Source organism: Oncorhynchus mykiss, chromosome 14 (assembly GCF_057628025.1).
Source record: "Oncorhynchus mykiss isolate SJ-2025 chromosome 14, ASM5762802v1, whole genome shotgun sequence".
Taxonomy (NCBI): Eukaryota; Metazoa; Chordata; class Actinopteri; order Salmoniformes; family Salmonidae; genus Oncorhynchus; species Oncorhynchus mykiss.
The window spans coordinates 40,090,001-40,108,210 of NC_143035.1; the positions used below are offsets into that span (position 1 = coordinate 40,090,001).

An 18,210-nucleotide genomic window follows, 5' to 3' on the forward strand; every position below is an offset into this window, starting at 1 on the left:
ACCCACACAGACAAAACTGAACACAGACAGCGTGGTGAAGAAGGAGCAACAGCGCCTCTTCAACCTCAGGAGGCTGAAAAAAATGTGGCTTGTCACCTAAAACCCTCACTAACATTTACAGGTGCACAATTGAGAGCACCCTGTCGGGCTGTATCACCGCCTGGTACGGCAACTGCACCGCCCACAGCCACAGACCTCTCCAGATGGTAATCAGGTCTGCCCAACGCATCACCGGGGGCAAACTACCTGCCGTTCAGGACACTTACAACACCCGATGTCACAGGAAGGCCATAAAGATCATCAAGGACAATAACCACTGCCTGTTCAACCCGCTCCCATCCAGAAGCCGAGGTCAGTACAGGTGCATCAAAGCTGGGACAGAGAGATTGAAAAACAGCTTCTCAAGGCCATCAGATTGTTAAACAGCCACCACTAGCACCGAGAGGTGGCTGCCTACCTACAGACTTGGTATCATTGGCTACTTTAATAAATGGAACACTAGTCACTTTAATGCCACTTTAAGAATGTTGACATATCTCGTGTTACTCTCATATGTATATACTGTATACTGTGTCCTTCACTATCTATTCTTTACTATCTATTTAATCTATCCGCTCTGTCACTGCTCATCCATATATTTTATACTTATATATTCTTCTTATACTTATATATGTTATATTGGAGGTGGCTTATGGTAGAGAAATGAACATTACATTTTCCGGCACCAGCTCTGGTGGACATTCCTGCCGTCAGCATGCCAATTCCACGCTCCCTCAAAACTTGAGACATCTGTGGGCGTTGTGTTGTGTGACAAAATTGCAAATTTTTAGATTGGACTGTTATTGTCCCCAGCACAAGGTGCACCTGTGCAATGATCATGGTGTTTAATCAGCTTCTTGATATGCCACACTTGTCAGGTGGATAAGGATAAATGCTCACGAACAGGGATGTAAACAACTGTGCATTTGAGAGAAATAAGATTTGGATGCTTCACTGTGGGGATGAAGTTCTCGGGGTGATGGGAAGTGTTATGTTTGCGCCAGACATTTTCCTTGATGGCCAAAAAGCTCAATTTTAGTCTCATCTGACCAGAGTACCTTCTCCCACATGACTTCTGGCGAACGAACCAAACATGTTTGCTTATTTTCTTTAAGCAATTGCTTTTCTCTGTCCACTCTTCCATAAAGCCCAGCTCTGTGGAGTGTACGGCTTAAAGTGGTCCTATGGACAGATACCCCAATCTCCGCTGTGGAGCTTTGCAGCTCCTTCAGGTTTATCTTTGGTCTCTTTGTTGCCTCTCTGGTAAATGCCCTCCTTGCCTGGTCCGTGAGTTTTGGTGGGCGGCCCTCTCTTGGCGGGTTTGTTGTGGTGCCATATTCTTTCCATTTTTGAATAATGTATTTAATGGTGCTCCATGGGATGTTCAAAGCTTCTGATATTTTTTTATAACCCAACCCTGATCTGTACTTCTCCACAACTTTGTCCCTGACCTGTTTGGAGAGCTCCTTGGTGTTCATGGTGCCACTTGCTTGATGGTGCCCCTTGCTTAGTTGTGTTGCAGACTCTGGGGCCTTTCAGAACAGGTATAGATATACTGAGATCACGTGACAGATCATGTGACACTTAGAATGCACACAGGTGGACTTTATTTAACTAATTATGTGACTTCTGAAGGTAATTGGTTGCACCAGATCTTATTTAGGGACTTCATAGAATTTTCCGGTTAGATATTTTTGAAACAAATTATTTTTTTAAATTTCACTTCACCAATTTGGACTATTTTGTGTATGTCCATTACATGAAATCCAAATAAAAATCTATTTAAATGACAGGTTGTAATGTAACAAAGTAGGAAAAACGCCAAGGGGATGAATACTTTTGCAAGGCGCTGTAATACCTGAGCAGTACAACAGTTGGTATAAGATGATACTCTCTTTGTTTTCATTCAAGAGGATAATGATGTGAGCTAGGTGAGCAGCAGCGCTTCATAGAGGAGATGGATGCTAGCACGCTGGGCTAAGGTCACTAGCAGGTGAGCTAGGTGAGCAGCAGAGCTTCATAGAGGAGATGTATGCTAGCACACCGGGCTAAGGTCACTAGCAGGTGAGCTAGGTGAGCAGCAGAGCTTCATAGAGGAGATGGATGCTAGCACGCTGGGCTAAGGTCACTAGCAGGTGAGCTAGGTGAGCAGCAGAGCTTTAAAAATCCTAGAATGTGATTTTCTGGAATTTTTTTTCTCATTTTGTCTGTCATAGTTGAAGTGTACCTATGATGAAAATTACAGGCCTCTCTCATCTTTTTAAGTTGGAAAACTTGCGCAATTGGTGGCTGACTAAATACTTTTTTGCCCCACTGTAGCCCTGCTATTGAGAGAGGCCGCCGAAGGCAGACCTGGCTCAAGAGAAGACAGGCTATGTGAACACTGCCTACAAAATGAGGTGGAAACTGAGCTGCACTTCCAAACCTCCTGCCAAATATATGACCATATTAGAGACACCATATTTCCCTTAGATTACGCAGACCCACAAATTATTCGAAAACAAATCCAATTTTAATAAACTCCCATATCTACTGGGTGAAAAACCACAGTGTGACATCACAGCAGCAAGATGTGTGACCTGTTGCCCCAAGAAAAGGGCAACCAGTGAAGAACAAACACCATTGTAAATACAACCCATATTTCTGTTTATTAATTTTCCCTTTTGTACTTCGTTGCAACACTGTATATAGACGTAACATGACAATTGAAATGTCTCGATCTCTTTGGAACTTCTGTAAGTGTAAAAACATTTTTTTGATTGTTTATTACACTTTTGTTTATTATCTATTTCAAATACTTAGGCAATGTTAACATATTGAATTGAATTGAATCAGTAACAGGAGGAGGGCAGGAACGCAAACATCAACATGACGGGTAGAACAGAATGAAAGGAAGGAATGGAATGAAAACATCAACATGACAGGTAGAACAGAATGGAAGGAAGGAATGGAACACAAACATCAACATGACAGGTAGAACAGAATGGAAGGAAGGAATGGAACACAAACATCAACATGACAGGTAGAACAGAATGGAAGGAAGGAATGGAACACAAACATCAACATGACAGGTAGAACAGAATGGAAGGAAGGACTGGAACACAAACATCAACATGACAGGTAGAACAGAATGAAAGGAAGGAATGGAACACAAACATCAACATGACAGGTAGAACAGAATGAAAGGAAGGAATGGAACACAAACATCAACATGACAGGTAGAACAGAATGAAAGGAAGGAATGGAACACAAACATCAACATGACAGGTAGAACAGAATGAAAGGAAGGAATGGAACACAAACATCAACATGACAGGTAGAACAGAATGAAAGGAAGGAATGGAACACAAACATCAACATGACAGGTAGAACAGAATGGAAGGAAGGAATGGAACACAAACATCAACATGACAGGTAGAACAGAATGAAAGGAAGGAATGGAATGAAAACATCAACATGACAGGTAGAACAGAATGAAAGGAAGGAATGGAACACAAACATCAACATGACAGGTAGAACAGAATGAAAGGAAGGAATGGAAGGCGAGGTGGTATGAATACTGAATGTCTGAGTGGAGATGTGACTACCACAGGACAGGGAGAAGACAGCTTTGTTGCCTATCAATGTTTCTTTGAAATCAAGAAAACAAAAAACAAAAAAAAAACTAGCCACTCGCAAACCACTCACTCTGCAACAACTGCTAATTATTCTGTAGACTAAGTGAGAAAACATAAATCACAATGACCTCTGTTCCAATTCCACTGATGTAAACACTTTTTTTCTTTAAAGCAACACAGTTGATTTTTTCACCCAGCACAGTAGGTTGTAGAGTAGGGAAGGGTAGAGGAGGCAGGTCTGTAATACATTAACCCAGTAGGGGAGGGGAGAGGAGGCAGGTCTGTAATACATTAACCCAGTAGGGAAGGGTAGAGGAGGCATGTCTGTAATACATTAACCCAGTAGGGAAGGGTAGAGGAGGCAGGTCTGTAATACATTAACCCAGTAGGGAAGGGTAGAGGAGGCAGGTCTGTAATACATTAACCCAGTAGGGAAGGGTAGAGGAGGCAGGTCTGTAATACATTAACCCAGTAGGGAAGGGTAGAGGAGGCAGGTCTGTAATACATTAACCCAGTAGGGAAGGGTAGAGGAGGCAGGTCTGTAATACATTAACCCAGTAGGGAAGGGGAGAGGAGGCAGGTCTGTAATACATTAACCCAGTAGGGAAGGGTAGAGGAGGCAGGTCTGTAATACATTAACCCAGTAGGGAAGGGTAGAGGAGGCAGGTCTGTAATACATTAACCCAGTAGGGAAGGGTAGAGGAGGCAGGTCTGTAATACATTAACCCAGTAGGGAAGGGTAGAGGAGACAGGTCTGTAATACATTAACCCAGTAGGGAAGGGTAGAGGAGGCAGGTCTGTAATACATTAACCCAGGAGGGGAGAGGAGGCAGGTCTGTAATACATTAACCCAGTAGGGAAGGGTAGAGGAGGCAGGTCTGTAATATATTAACCCAGGAGGGAAGGGTAGAGGAGGCAGGTCTGTAATACATTAACCCAGTAGGGAAGGGTAGAGGAGGCAGGTCTGTAATACATTAACCCAGTAGGGAAGGGTAGAGGAGGCAGGTCTGTAATACATTAACCCAGTAGGGGTAGAGGAGGCAGGTCTGTAATACATTAACCCAGTAGGGAAGGGTAGAGGAGGCAGGTCTGTAATACATTAACCCAGTAGGGAAGGGTAGAGGAGGCAGGTCTGTAATACATTAACCCAGTAGGGAAGGGTAGAGGAGGCAGGTCTGTAATACATTAACCCAGTAGGGAAGGGTAGAGGAGGCAGGTCTGTAATACATTAACCCAGTAGGGAAGGGTAGAGGAGGCAGGTCTGTAATACATTAACCCAGTAGGGAAGGGTAGAGGAGGCAGGTCTGTAATACATTAACCCAGTAGGGAAGGGTAGAGGAGGCAGGTCTGTAATACATTAACCCAGTAGGGAAGGGTAGAGGAGGCAGGTCTGTAATACATTAACCCAGTAGGGGAGGGGAGAGGAGGCAGGTCTGTAATATATTAACCCAGTAGGGAAGGGTAGAGGAGGCAGGTCTGTAATACATTAACCCAGTAGGGAAGGGTAGAGGAGGCAGGTCTGTAATACATTAACCCAGTAGGGGAGGGGAGAGGAGGCAGGTCTGTAATACATTAACCCAGTAGGGAAGGGTAGAGGAGGCAGGTCTGTAATACATTAACCCAGTAGGGAAGGGTAGAGGAGGCAGGTCTGTAATACATTAACCCAGTAGGGAAGGGTAGAGGAGGCAGGTCTGTAATACATTAACCCAGTAGGGAAGGGTAGAGGAGGCAGGTCTGTAATACATTAACCCAGTAGGGAAGGGTAGAGGAGGCAGGTCTGTAATACATTAACCCAGTAGGGAAGGGTAGAGGAGGCAGGTCTGTAATACATTAACCCAGTAGGGAAGGGTAGAGGAGGCAGGTCTGTAATACATTAACCCAGTAGGGAAGGGGAGAGGAGGCAGGTCTGTAATACATTAACCCAGTAGGGAAGGGTAGAGGAGGCAGGTCTGTAATACATTAACCCAGTAGGGAAGGGTAGAGGAGGCAGGTCTGTAATACATTAACCCAGTAGGGAAGGGTAGAGGAGGCAGGTCTGTAATACATTAACCCAGTAGGGAAGGGTAGAGGAGGCAGGTCTGTAATACATTAACCCAGTAGGGAAGGGTAGAGGAGGCAGGTCTGTAATACATTAACCCAGTAGGGAAGGGTAGAGGAGGCAGGTCTGTAATACATTAACCCAGTAGGGAAGGGTAGAGGAGGCAGGTCTGTAATACATTAACCCAGTAGGGAAGGGTAGAGGAGGCAGGTCTGTAATACATTAACCCAGTAGGGGTAGAGGAGGCAGGTCTGTAATACATTAACCCAGTAGGGAAGGGTAGAGGAGGCAGGTCTGTAATACATTAACCCAGTAGGGAAGGGTAGAGGAGGCAGGTCTGTAATACATTAACCCAGTAGGGAAGGGTAGAGGAGGCAGGTCTGTAATACATTAACCCAGTAGGGAAGGGTAGAGGAGGCAGGTCTGTAATACATTAACCCAGTAGGGAAGGGGAGAGGAGGCAGGTCTGTAATACATTAACCCAGTAGGGAAGGGTAGAGGAGGCAGGTCTGTAATACATTAACCCAGTAGGGAAGGGTAGAGGAGGCAGGTCTGTAATACATTAACCCAGTAGGGAAGGGTAGAGGAGGCAGGTCTGTAATACATTAACCCAGTAGGGAAGGGTAGAGGAGGCAGGTCTGTAATACATTAACCCAGTAGGGAAGGGTAGAGGAGGCAGGTCTGTAATACATTAACCCAGTAGGGAAGGGTAGAGGAGGCAGGTCTGTAATACATTAACCCAGTAGGGAAGGGTAGAGGAGGCAGGTCTGTAATACATTAACCCAGTAGGGAAGGGTAGAGGAGGCAGGTCTGTAATACATTAACCCAGTAGGGAAGGGGAGAGGAGGCAGGTCTGTAATACATTAACCCAGTAGGGAAGGGGAGAGGAGGCAGGTCTGTAATACATTAACCCAGTAGGGAAGGGTAGAGGAGGCAGGTCTGTAATACATTAACCCAGTAGGGAAGGGTAGAGGAGGCAGGTCTGTAATACATTAACCCAGTAGGGAAGGGTAGAGGAGGCAGGTCTGTAATACATTAACCCAGTAGGGAAGGGTAGAGGAGGCAGGTCTGTAATACATTAACCCAGTAGGGAAGGGTAGAGGAGGCAGGTCTGTAATACATTAACCCAGTAGGGAAGGGTAGAGGAGGCAGGTCTGTAATACATTAACCCAGTAGGGAAGGGTAGAGGAGGCAGGTCTGTAATACATTAACCCAGTAGGGAAGGGGAGAGGAGGCAGGTCTGTAATATATTAACCCAGTAGGGAAGGGTAGAGGAGGCAGGTCTGTAATACATTAACCCAGTAGGGAAGGGTAGAGGAGGCAGGTCTGTAATACATTAACCCCGTAGGGAAGGGTAGAGGAGGCAGGTCTGTAATACATTAACCCAGTAGGGAAGGGTAGAGGAGGCAGGTCTGTAATACATTAACCCAGTAGGGAAGGGGAGAGGAGGCAGGTCTGTAATATATTAACCCAGTAGGGAAGGGGAGAGGAGGCAGGTCTGTAATACATTAACCCAGTAGGGAAGGGTAGAGGAGGCAGGTCTGTAATACATTAACCCAGTAGGGAAGGGTAGAGGAGGCAGGTCTGTAATACATTAACCCAGTAGGGAAGGGGAGAGGATGCAGGTCTGTAATACATTAACCCAGTAGGGAAGGGGAGAGGAGGCAGGTCTGTAATACATTAACCCAGTAGGGGAGGGTAGAGGAGGCAGGTCTGTAATACATTAACCCAGTAGGGAAGGGGAGAGGAGGCAGGTCTGTAATACATTAACCCAGTAGGGAAGGGGAGAGGAGGCAGGTCTGTAATACATTAACCCAGTAGGGAAGGGTAGAGGAGGCAGGTCTGTAATACATTAATTAACCCAGTAGGGGAGGGGAGAGGAGGCAGGTCTGTAATACATTAACCCAGGAGGGGAGAGGAGGCAGGTCTGTATTACATTAACCCAGTAGGGAAGGGGAGAGGAGGCAGGTCTGTAATACATTAATTAACCCAGTAGGGAAGGGTAGAGGAGGCAGGTCTGCAATACATTAACCCAGTAGGGGAAGGGAGAGGAGGCAGGTCTGTAATACATTAACCCAGTAGGGAAGGGTAGAGGAGGCAGGTCTGTAATACATTAACCCAGTAGGGAAGGGGAGAGGAGGCAGGTCTGTAATACATTAACCCAGTAGGGAAGGGTAGAGGAGGCAGGTCTGTAATATATTAACCCAGTAGGGAAGGGGAGAGGAGGCAGGTCTGTAATACATTAACCCAGTAGGGAAGGGTAGAGGAGGCAGGTCTGTAATATATTAACCCCAGTAGGGAAGGGTAGAGGAGGCAGGTCTGTAATACATTAACCCAGTAGGGAAGGGGAGAGGAGGCAGGTCTGTAATACATTAACCCAGTAGGGAAGGGGAGAGGAGGCAGGTCTGTAATACATTAACCCAGTAGGGAAGGGTAGAGGAGGCAGGTCTGTAATACATTAACCCAGTAGGGAAGGGTAGAGGAGGCAGGTCTGTAATACATTAACCCAGTAGGGAAGGGTAGAGGAGGCAGGTCTGTAATACATTAACCCAGTAGGGAAGGGTAGAGGAGGCAGGTCTGTAATACATTAACCCAGTAGGGAAGGGTAGAGGAGGCAGGTCTGTAATACATTAACCCAGTAGGGAAGGGTAGAGGAGGCAGGTCTGTAATACATTAACCCAGTAGGGAAGGGTAGAGGAGGCAGGTCTGTAATACATTAACCCAGTAGGGAAGGGGAGAGGAGGCAGGTCTGTAATATATTAACCCAGTAGGGAAGGGTAGAGGAGGCAGGTCTGTAATACATTAACCCAGTAGGGAAGGGTAGAGGAGGCAGGTCTGTAATACATTAACCCCGTAGGGAAGGGTAGAGGAGGCAGGTCTGTAATACATTAACCCAGTAGGGAAGGGTAGAGGAGGCAGGTCTGTAATACATTAACCCAGTAGGGAAGGGGAGAGGAGGCAGGTCTGTAATATATTAACCCAGTAGGGAAGGGGAGAGGAGGCAGGTCTGTAATACATTAACCCAGTAGGGAAGGGTAGAGGAGGCAGGTCTGTAATACATTAACCCAGTAGGGAAGGGTAGAGGAGGCAGGTCTGTAATACATTAACCCAGTAGGGAAGGGGAGAGGATGCAGGTCTGTAATACATTAACCCAGTAGGGAAGGGGAGAGGAGGCAGGTCTGTAATACATTAACCCAGTAGGGGAGGGTAGAGGAGGCAGGTCTGTAATACATTAACCCAGTAGGGAAGGGGAGAGGAGGCAGGTCTGTAATACATTAACCCAGTAGGGAAGGGGAGAGGAGGCAGGTCTGTAATACATTAACCCAGTAGGGAAGGGTAGAGGAGGCAGGTCTGTAATACATTAATTAACCCAGTAGGGGAGGGGAGAGGAGGCAGGTCTGTAATACATTAACCCAGGAGGGGAGAGGAGGCAGGTCTGTATTACATTAACCCAGTAGGGAAGGGGAGAGGAGGCAGGTCTGTAATACATTAATTAACCCAGTAGGGAAGGGTAGAGGAGGCAGGTCTGCAATACATTAACCCAGTAGGGGAAGGGAGAGGAGGCAGGTCTGTAATACATTAACCCAGTAGGGAAGGGTAGAGGAGGCAGGTCTGTAATACATTAACCCAGTAGGGAAGGGGAGAGGAGGCAGGTCTGTAATACATTAACCCAGTAGGGAAGGGTAGAGGAGGCAGGTCTGTAATATATTAACCCAGTAGGGAAGGGGAGAGGAGGCAGGTCTGTAATACATTAACCCAGTAGGGAAGGGTAGAGGAGGCAGGTCTGTAATATATTAACCCCAGTAGGGAAGGGTAGAGGAGGCAGGTCTGTAATACATTAACCCAGTAGGGAAGGGGAGAGGAGGCAGGTCTGTAATATATTACACATTTGGGTCAATGTATTACAGACCTGCCTCCTCTCCCCTCCCCTACTGGGTTAATGTATTACAGACCTGCCTCCTCTCCCCTCCCCTACTGGGTTAATGTATTACAGACCTGCCTCCTGTCCCCTCCCCTACTGGGTTAATGTATTACAGACCGCTTCTCTCCCCTACTGGGCCAATGTATTACAGACCTGCCTCCTCTCCCCTCCCCTACTGGGTTAATGTAGGGGAGGGGAGAGGAGACAGGTCTGTATTGCATTAACCCAGTAGGGAAGGGTAGAGGAGGCAGGTCTGTAATACATTAACCCAGTAGGGAAGGGTAGAGGAGGCAGGTCTGTAATACATTAACCCAGTAGGGAAGGGTAGAGGAGGCAGGTCTGTAATACATTAACCCAGTAGGGAAGGGTAGAGGAGGCAGGTCTGTAATACATTAACCCAGTAGGGAAGGGTAGAGGAGGCAGGTCTGTATTACATTAACCCAGTAGGGAAGGGTAGAGGAGGCAGGTCTGTAATACATTAACCCAGTAGGGAAGGGTAGAGGAGGCAGGTCTGTAATACATTAACCCAGTAGGGAAGGGGAGAGGAGGCAGGTCTGTAATATATTAACCCAGTAGGGAAGGGGAGAGGAGGCAGGTCTGTAATACATTAACCCAGTAGGGAAGGGTAGAGGAGGCAGGTCTGTAATACATTAACCCAGTAGGGAAGGGTAGAGGAGGCAGGTCTGTAATACATTAACCCAGTAGGGAAGGGGAGAGGATGCAGGTCTGTAATACATTAACCCAGTAGGGAAGGGGAGAGGAGGCAGGTCTGTAATACATTAACCCAGTAGGGAAGGGGAGAGGAGGCATGTCTGTAATACATTAACCCAGTAGGGGAGGGTAGAGGAGGCAGGTCTGTAATACATTAACCCAGTAGGGAAGGGGAGAGGAGGCAGGTCTGTAATACATTAACCCAGTAGGGAAGGGGAGAGGAGGCAGGTCTGTAATACATTAACCCAGTAGGGAAGGGTAGAGGAGGCAGGTCTGTAATACATTAATTAACCCAGTAGGGGAGGGGAGAGGAGGCAGGTCTGTAATACATTAACCCAGGAGGGGAGAGGAGGCAGGTCTGTATTACATTAACCCAGTAGGGAAGGGGAGAGGAGGCAGGTCTGTAATACATTAATTAACCCAGTAGGGAAGGGTAGAGGAGGCAGGTCTGTAATACATTAACCCAGTAGGGGAAGGGAGAGGAGGCAGGTCTGTAATACATTAACCCAGTAGGGAAGGGTAGAGGAGGCAGGTCTGTAATACAGTAACCCAGTAGGGAAGGGGAGAGGAGGCAGGTCTGTAATACATTAACCCAGTAGGGAAGGGTAGAGGAGGCAGGTCTGTAATATATTAACCCAGTAGGGAAGGGGAGAGGAGGCAGGTCTGTAATACATTAACCCAGTAGGGAAGGGTAGAGGAGGCAGGTCTGTAATATATTAACCCCAGTAGGGAAGGGTAGAGGAGGCAGGTCTGTAATACATTAACCCAGTAGGGAAGGGGAGAGGAGGCAGGTCTGTAATATATTACACATTTGGGTCAATGTATTACAGACCTGCCTCCTCTCCCCTCCCCTACTGGGTTAATGTATTACAGACCTGCCTCCTCTCCCCTCCCCTACTGGGTTAATGTATTACAGACCTGCCTCCTGTCCCCTCCCCTACTGGGTTAATGTATTACAGACCGCTTCTCTCCCCTACTGGGCCAATGTATTACAGACCTGCCTCCTCTCCCCTCCCCTACTGGGTTAATGTAGGGGAGGGGAGAGGAGACAGGTCTGTATTGCATTAACCCAGTAGGGGAGGGGAGAGGAGGCAGGTCTGTAATACATTAACCCAGTAGGGGAGGGGAGGGGAGGCAGGTCTGTAATACATTAACCCAGTAGGGGAGGGGAGAGGAGGCAGGTCTGTAATACATTAACCCAGTAGGGGAGGGGAGAGGAGGCAGGTCTGTAATACATTAACCCAGTAGGGGAGGGGAGAGGAGGCAGGTCTGTAATACATTAGTAGTATCTCTGAAATATACATCCACTTGACTGGGTATCTCTGCTATAGTCATCCACTTGACTGGGTATCTCTGCTATATTCATCCACTTGACTGGGTATCTCTGCTATTTTCACCCACTTGACTGGGTATCTCTGCTATAGTCATCCACTTCACTGGGTATCTCTGCTATAGTCATCCACTGGACTGGGTATCTCTGCTATAGTCATTCATTTGATTGGGTAACTGGGTATCTCTGCTATAGTCATCCACTGGACTGGGTATCTGGGTGTCTCTGCTATATTCATCCACTTGACTGGGTATCTCTGCTATATCCATCCACTGGACTGGGTATCTCTGCTATAGTCATCCACTGGACTGGGTATCTCTGCTAGATTCATCCACTGGACTGGGTATCTCTGCTATATTCATCCACTGGACTGGGTATCTCTGCTAAATTCATCCACTTGACTGGGTATCTCTGCTATAGTCATCCACTGGACTGGGTATCTGGGTATCTCTGCTATATTCATCCACTTGACTGGGTATCTCTGCTATAGTCATCCACTGGACTGGGTATCTCTGCTAAATTCATCCACTGGACTGGGTATCTCTGCTAAATTCATCCACTTGACTGGGTATCTCTGCTATATTCATCCACTGGACTGGGTATCTCTGCTATAGTCATCCACTGGACTGGGTATCTGGGTATCTCTGCTATATTCATCCACTGGACTGGGTATCTCTGCTATATTCATCCACTGGACTGGGTATCTCTGCTATAGTCATCCACTGGACTGGGTAACTGGGTATCTCTGCTAAATTCATCCACTTGACTGGGTATCTCTGCTATATTCATCCACTTGACTGGGTATCTCTGCTATATTCATCCACTGGACTGGGTATCTCTGCTATAGTCATCCACTGGACTGGGTAACTGGGTATCTCTGCTAAATTCATCCACTGGACTGGGTATCTCTGCTATAGTCATCCACTGGACTGGGTAACTGGGTATCTCTGCTATAGTCATCCACTGGACTGGGTATCTCTGCTATAGTCATCCATTTGATTGGGTAACTGGGTATCTCTGCTATAGTCATCCACTTGACTTGGTAACTGGGTATCTCTGCTATATTCATCCACTTGACTGGGTATCTCTGCTAGATTCATCCACTGGACAGGGTATCTCTGCTATATTCATCCAATTCACTGGGTATCTCTGCTATAGTCATCCACTTTACTGGGTATCTCTGCTATAGTCATCCACTGGACTGGGTATCTGGGTATCTCTGCTATATTCACCCAATTGACTGGGTATCTCTGCTATAGTCATCCACTGGACTGGGTAACTGGGTATCTCTGCTATATTCATCCACTGGACTGGGTATCTCTGCTAGATTCATCCACTGGACAGGGTATCTCTGCTATATTCATCCACTTGACTGGGTATCTCTGCTATAGTCATCCACTTTACTGGGTATCTCTGCTATAGTCATCCACTGGACTGGGTATCTGGGTATCTCTGCTATATTCACCCACTTGACTGGGTATCTCTGCTATATTCATCCACTGGACTGGGTATCTCTGCTATAGTCATCCACTGGACTGGGTATCTCTGCTATAGTCATCCATTTGATTGGGTAACTGGGTATCTCTGCTATAGTCATCCACTTGACTTGGTAACTGGGTATCTCTGCTATAGTCATCCACTGGACTGGGTATCTCTGCTATATTCATCCACTGGACTGGGTATCTCTGCTATAGTCATCCATTTGATTGGGTAACTGGGTATCTCTGCTATAGTCATCCAATCCACTTGACTGGGTAACTGGGTATCTCTGCTATAGTCATCCACTTGACTGGGTATCTCTGCTATAGTCATCCACTTGACTGGGTAACTGGGTATCTCTGCTATAGTCATCCACTTGACTGGGTAACTGGGTATCTCTGCTATATTCATCCACTGAAATGGGGAACTCTGCTATATTCATCCACTGGACTGGGTATCTCTGCTATATTCATCCACTGGACTGGGTATCTCTGCTATAGTCATCCATTTGATTGGGTAACTGGGTATCTCTGCTATAGTCATCCACTTGACTCGGTAACTGGGTATCTCTGCTTTAGTCATCCACTTGACTCGGTAACTGGGTATCTCTGCTATATTCATCCACTGGACTGGGTATCTCTGCTATAGTCATCCATTTGATTGGGTAACTGGGTATCTCTGCTATAGTCATCCACTTGACTCGGTAACTGGGTATCTCTGCTATATTCATCATCTGGACTGGGTATCTCTGCTATATTCATCCACTTGACTCGGTAACTGGGTATCTCTGCTATAGTCATCCACTTGACTGGGTATCTCTGCTATATTCATCCACTGGACTGGGTATCTCTGCTATAGTCATCCACTGGACTGGGTATCTCTGCTATATTCATCCACTTAACTGGGTATCTCTGCTATAGTCATCCACTTGACTCGGTAACTGGGTATCTCTGCTATATTCATCATCTGGACTGGGTATCTCTGCTATATTCATCCACTGGACTGGGTATCTCTGCTATAGTCATCCACTGGACTGGGTATCTCTGCTATATTCATCCACTTGACTCGGTAACTGGGTATCTCTGCTATAGTCATCCACTTGACTCGGTAACTGGGTATCTCTGCTATATTCATCATCTGGACTGGGTATCTCTGCTATATTCATCCACTTGACTGGGTATCTCTGCTAAATTCATCCACTTGACTGGGTATCTCTGCTATATTCATCCACTGGACTGGGTATCTCTGCTATAGTCATCCACTTGACTGGGTATCTCTGCTATAGTCATCCACTGGACTGGGTATCTCTGCTATATTCATCCACTGGACTGGGTATCTCTGCTATAGTCATCCACTTGACTGGGTATCTCTGCTATATTCATCCACTGGACTGGGTATCTCTGCTATATTCATCCACTGGACTGGGTATCTCTGCTATAGTCATCCACTGGACTGGGTATCTCTGCTATAGTCATCCACTTGACTGGGTAACTGGGTCTCTCTGCTATATTCATCATCTGGACTGGGTATCTCTGCTATAGTCATCCACTTGACTGGGTATCTCTGCTATATTCATCCACTGGACTGGGTATCTCTGCTATAGTCATCCACTTGACTGGGTATCTCTGCTATATTCATCCACTTGACTCGGTAACTGGGTATCTCTGCTATAGTCATCCACTTGACTGGGTATCTCTGCTATATTCATCCACTGGACTGGGTATCTCTGCTATAGTCATCCACTTGACTGGGTATCTGGGTATCTCTGCTATAGTCATCCACTTGACTGGGTATCTCTGCTATATTCATCCACTTGACTCGGTAACTGGGTATCTCTGCTATAGTCATCCACTTGACTGGGTATCTCTGCTATAGTCATCCACTTGACTGGGTATCTCTGCTATATCCATCCATTTGATTGTGTGACAAGACATTTACTAATTTCCTAAAAAGTTGCATGACTCAGACTGTTGTTTAGAATTGATGTTCAAAATTACTATTCACACAAACCAGTCACTACAACCTTGAATGAAAGCACTCTCTATCGCTGGAACGTGTCATTCATTCATTATATTACATAACAGCTGAAGAACACCAAAAGGCACAACAACAGAAAAAAACTAATAATTAACAAAGAATTCTGCCTCTGGATTAATGAGTGGCTTCTTGAATCGGGATTGCGGCTCCAACGAGTAGCAATTAGAAAGCGGCAAGATAAAATACATTAATGACAATCACAAGCTTTCAGTTTAGAGAAAAACAACAACCCATAGACAAACCTTGACCCCTAGCTACTGTATTCAAATGTCAGACGTGTTATATCCTCAATCTAAATGATTCACACTGATAAAGGGTGGCATCACTGAATCTGCATTACACAGCTCCAAATGTCATAGATTCATTCTGGCCTCCTGTCTAATCGTCTCCCAGTCTACTCATGTAGTCAGTAGTACACTGAATCAGACAAGGTCATAGATTAATTCTGGCCTCCTGTCTAATCGTCTCCCAGTCTACTCATGTAGTCAGCAGTACACTGAACCAGACAAGGTCATGAATCATGGTACTAATGGCAGTGAATGTATCCCAAATTACACACTATTCTCTACACACTCTTATAAACAAAAAGCAGGTTTGTAGTTCTTTCCAGCAGTCCAAAGAATAAAATCACCCTCTGTTGGCCTCATGGCTGGAATGTTATTTCTATTTTTCATAAAGAGCACCTGTCCTCATACGGACAAAGCAGAACCATCAGAGATGTGATAGATGTCAAGCCCCGGTCTCTCCCTGATCTACAGACCGGACATTCAGTGGGTTCTGGCCTCTCCCCTCAGTCTCCCACTGCACTATAAATAGCACCCTATTCCTTATGTACTGTAGTGCACTATAAATAGCACCCTATTCCTTATGTACTGTAGTGCACTATAAATAGCACCCTATTCCCTATATACTGTAGTGCACTATAAATGACACCCTATTCCCTATATACCGTAGTGCACTATAAATGACACCCTATTCCCTATATACTGTAGTGCACTATAAATGACACCCTATTCCCTATATACTGTAGTGCACTATAAATGACACCCTATTCCCTATATACTGTAGTGCACTATAAATGACACCCTATTCCCTATATACTGTAGTGCACTATAAATGACACCCTATTCCCTATATACTGTAGTGCACTATAAATGACACCCTATTCCCTATATACTGTAGTGCACTATAAATGACACCCTATTCCCTATATACTGTAGTGCACTATAAATTACACCCTATTCCCTATATACTGTAGTGCACTATAAATGACACCCTATTCCTGATAAAGCTCTGGTCAAAACAAAAGTAGTGCTACTATATAGGGGGTAGGGTGCCATTTGGGACACAAACTCAGTCCCCTCTGTCTCACTACACTGCCAACACAGGCCACAATGCAATTTGTGTTACAGTGCCCTTAGGGTTGGAATTACATGGAGACTCTTGGGGGGCTGGGGAGGTCCAGACAAGTCTAGTCGGAATTCTCGTGTAATCTCCTTAAAGCCTTCGGAGGTGCTCTGTCTGCTTTGTTATAGGAGCACCTTGCATCCCCGGGTACTTCTGAGATCGAACCCATGAATGCACTGTTTTAATCAGAACAAATCCACCTCTTGTTGCTGTCAGATTCCACATCCTCCTGCTGCTTTGTGTCTCCTACTGTTTCCCGTGGGTTTTTTTTTGTCCCCTCTAGGAGCATTAGTTATATTCTGAAGAGGCCGTATTACTTTCACTCCAGACTGACGCTGCCGTGGTGATGTCTGACTACCTGTCCTGAGAGTGATGATGCAATGAGATGTTCTAATGAGATCTCTGATTGGTTGCAGTAGATATGACTCAGGTACTAGGGAGCAGAAACAGTAGACGCTGGAGTCTGACGGAGGTGGAGGGCTTAGCTCCCTGCTGTTGACCGAGCATAGGATATTTGTGGGGATATTTTCTGGCGGTCAGCACGGCTGACTAATGCCTCTCTCTCTCTCTCGCTCTTTCTCTCTCTCTCTCTCTCTCTTTCTCTCTCTCTCTCTCTCTCTCTCTCTCTGTCTCTCTGTCTCTGTCTCTCTCTCTCTCTCTCTGTCTACCTCTCTCTGTCTCTGTCTCTGTCTCACTCTCTCCCTCTCTCTCTCTGTCTCTGTCTCTGTCTCTGTCTCTCTCTCTCTCTCGCTCTTTCTCTCTCTCTCTCTCTCTCTCTCTCTCTCTCGCTCTTTCTCTCTCTCTCTCTCTCTCTCTCTCTCTCTCTGTCTCTGTCTCTGTCTCACTCTCTCCCTCTCTCTCTCTGTCTCTGTCTCTCTGTCTCTGTCTCTCTCTCTCTCTCTGTCTACCTCTCTCTGTCTACCTCTCTCTGTCTCTCTGTCCCCACAGAAATACATAAGGAGCATTATAGCCATCCCTCTCTCTCTCTCTCTCTCTCTGGCTCTGTCTCTCTCTGTCTCTCACTCTCTCTGTCTCTGTCTCTCTCTCTGTGTCTATCTCTCTCTCTCTCTCTCTCTCTCTCTGTCCATACAGAAATACACAAGGAGCATTATAGCCATCCCTCTCTCTGTCTCTGTCTCTGTCTCTGTCTCTGTCTATCCCTCTCTCTCTCTCTCTGTCCCCACAGAAATACACAAGGAGCATTATAGCTATCCCCCCCTCTCTCTCTGTTTCTCTCTCTCTCTCTCTGTCTTTCTCTGTCTCTCTCTCTCTCTCTGGCTCTCTCTATGCCTCTCTCTCATCCTCCATCTCTCTGTATCCCTCTCGTTCTCTCTCCTCCTCTCTCTCAATTCAATTCAATTCAATGGCTTTATTGGCATGGGAAACATGTGTTAACATTGCCAAAGCAAGTGAGGTAGATAATATACAAAAGTGAAATAAACAATAAAAATTAACAGGAAACATTACACATACAGAAGTTTCAAAACAATAAAGACATTACAAATGTCATATTATATATATACAGTGTTTTAACAATGTACAAATGGTAAAGGACACAAGATAAAATAAATAAGCATAAATATGGGTTGTATTTACAATGGTGTGTGTTCTTCACTGGTTGCCCTTTTCT

General features: G+C 45.9%; 1 protein-coding gene and 1 long non-coding RNA gene across 2 annotated transcripts in view; one reads left to right on the forward strand and one right to left on the reverse strand.

The window, feature by feature from the left end:
* LOC149978369 (netrin receptor UNC5A-like) overlaps positions 1–187 on the reverse strand; it is a 24,020-nt gene extending 23,833 nt beyond the window's left edge. Inside the window, exon 1 of the mRNA XM_090198025.1 lies at positions 1–187. This exon is cut by the window's left edge and continues 158 nt beyond it. The gene's annotated coding sequence lies outside the window, so the exon portion shown is untranslated.
* LOC149978368 (uncharacterized) overlaps positions 1–18,210 on the forward strand; it is a 639,609-nt gene that overhangs the window by 43,372 nt on the left and 578,027 nt on the right. The gene's annotated exons all lie outside the window — the stretch shown is intronic.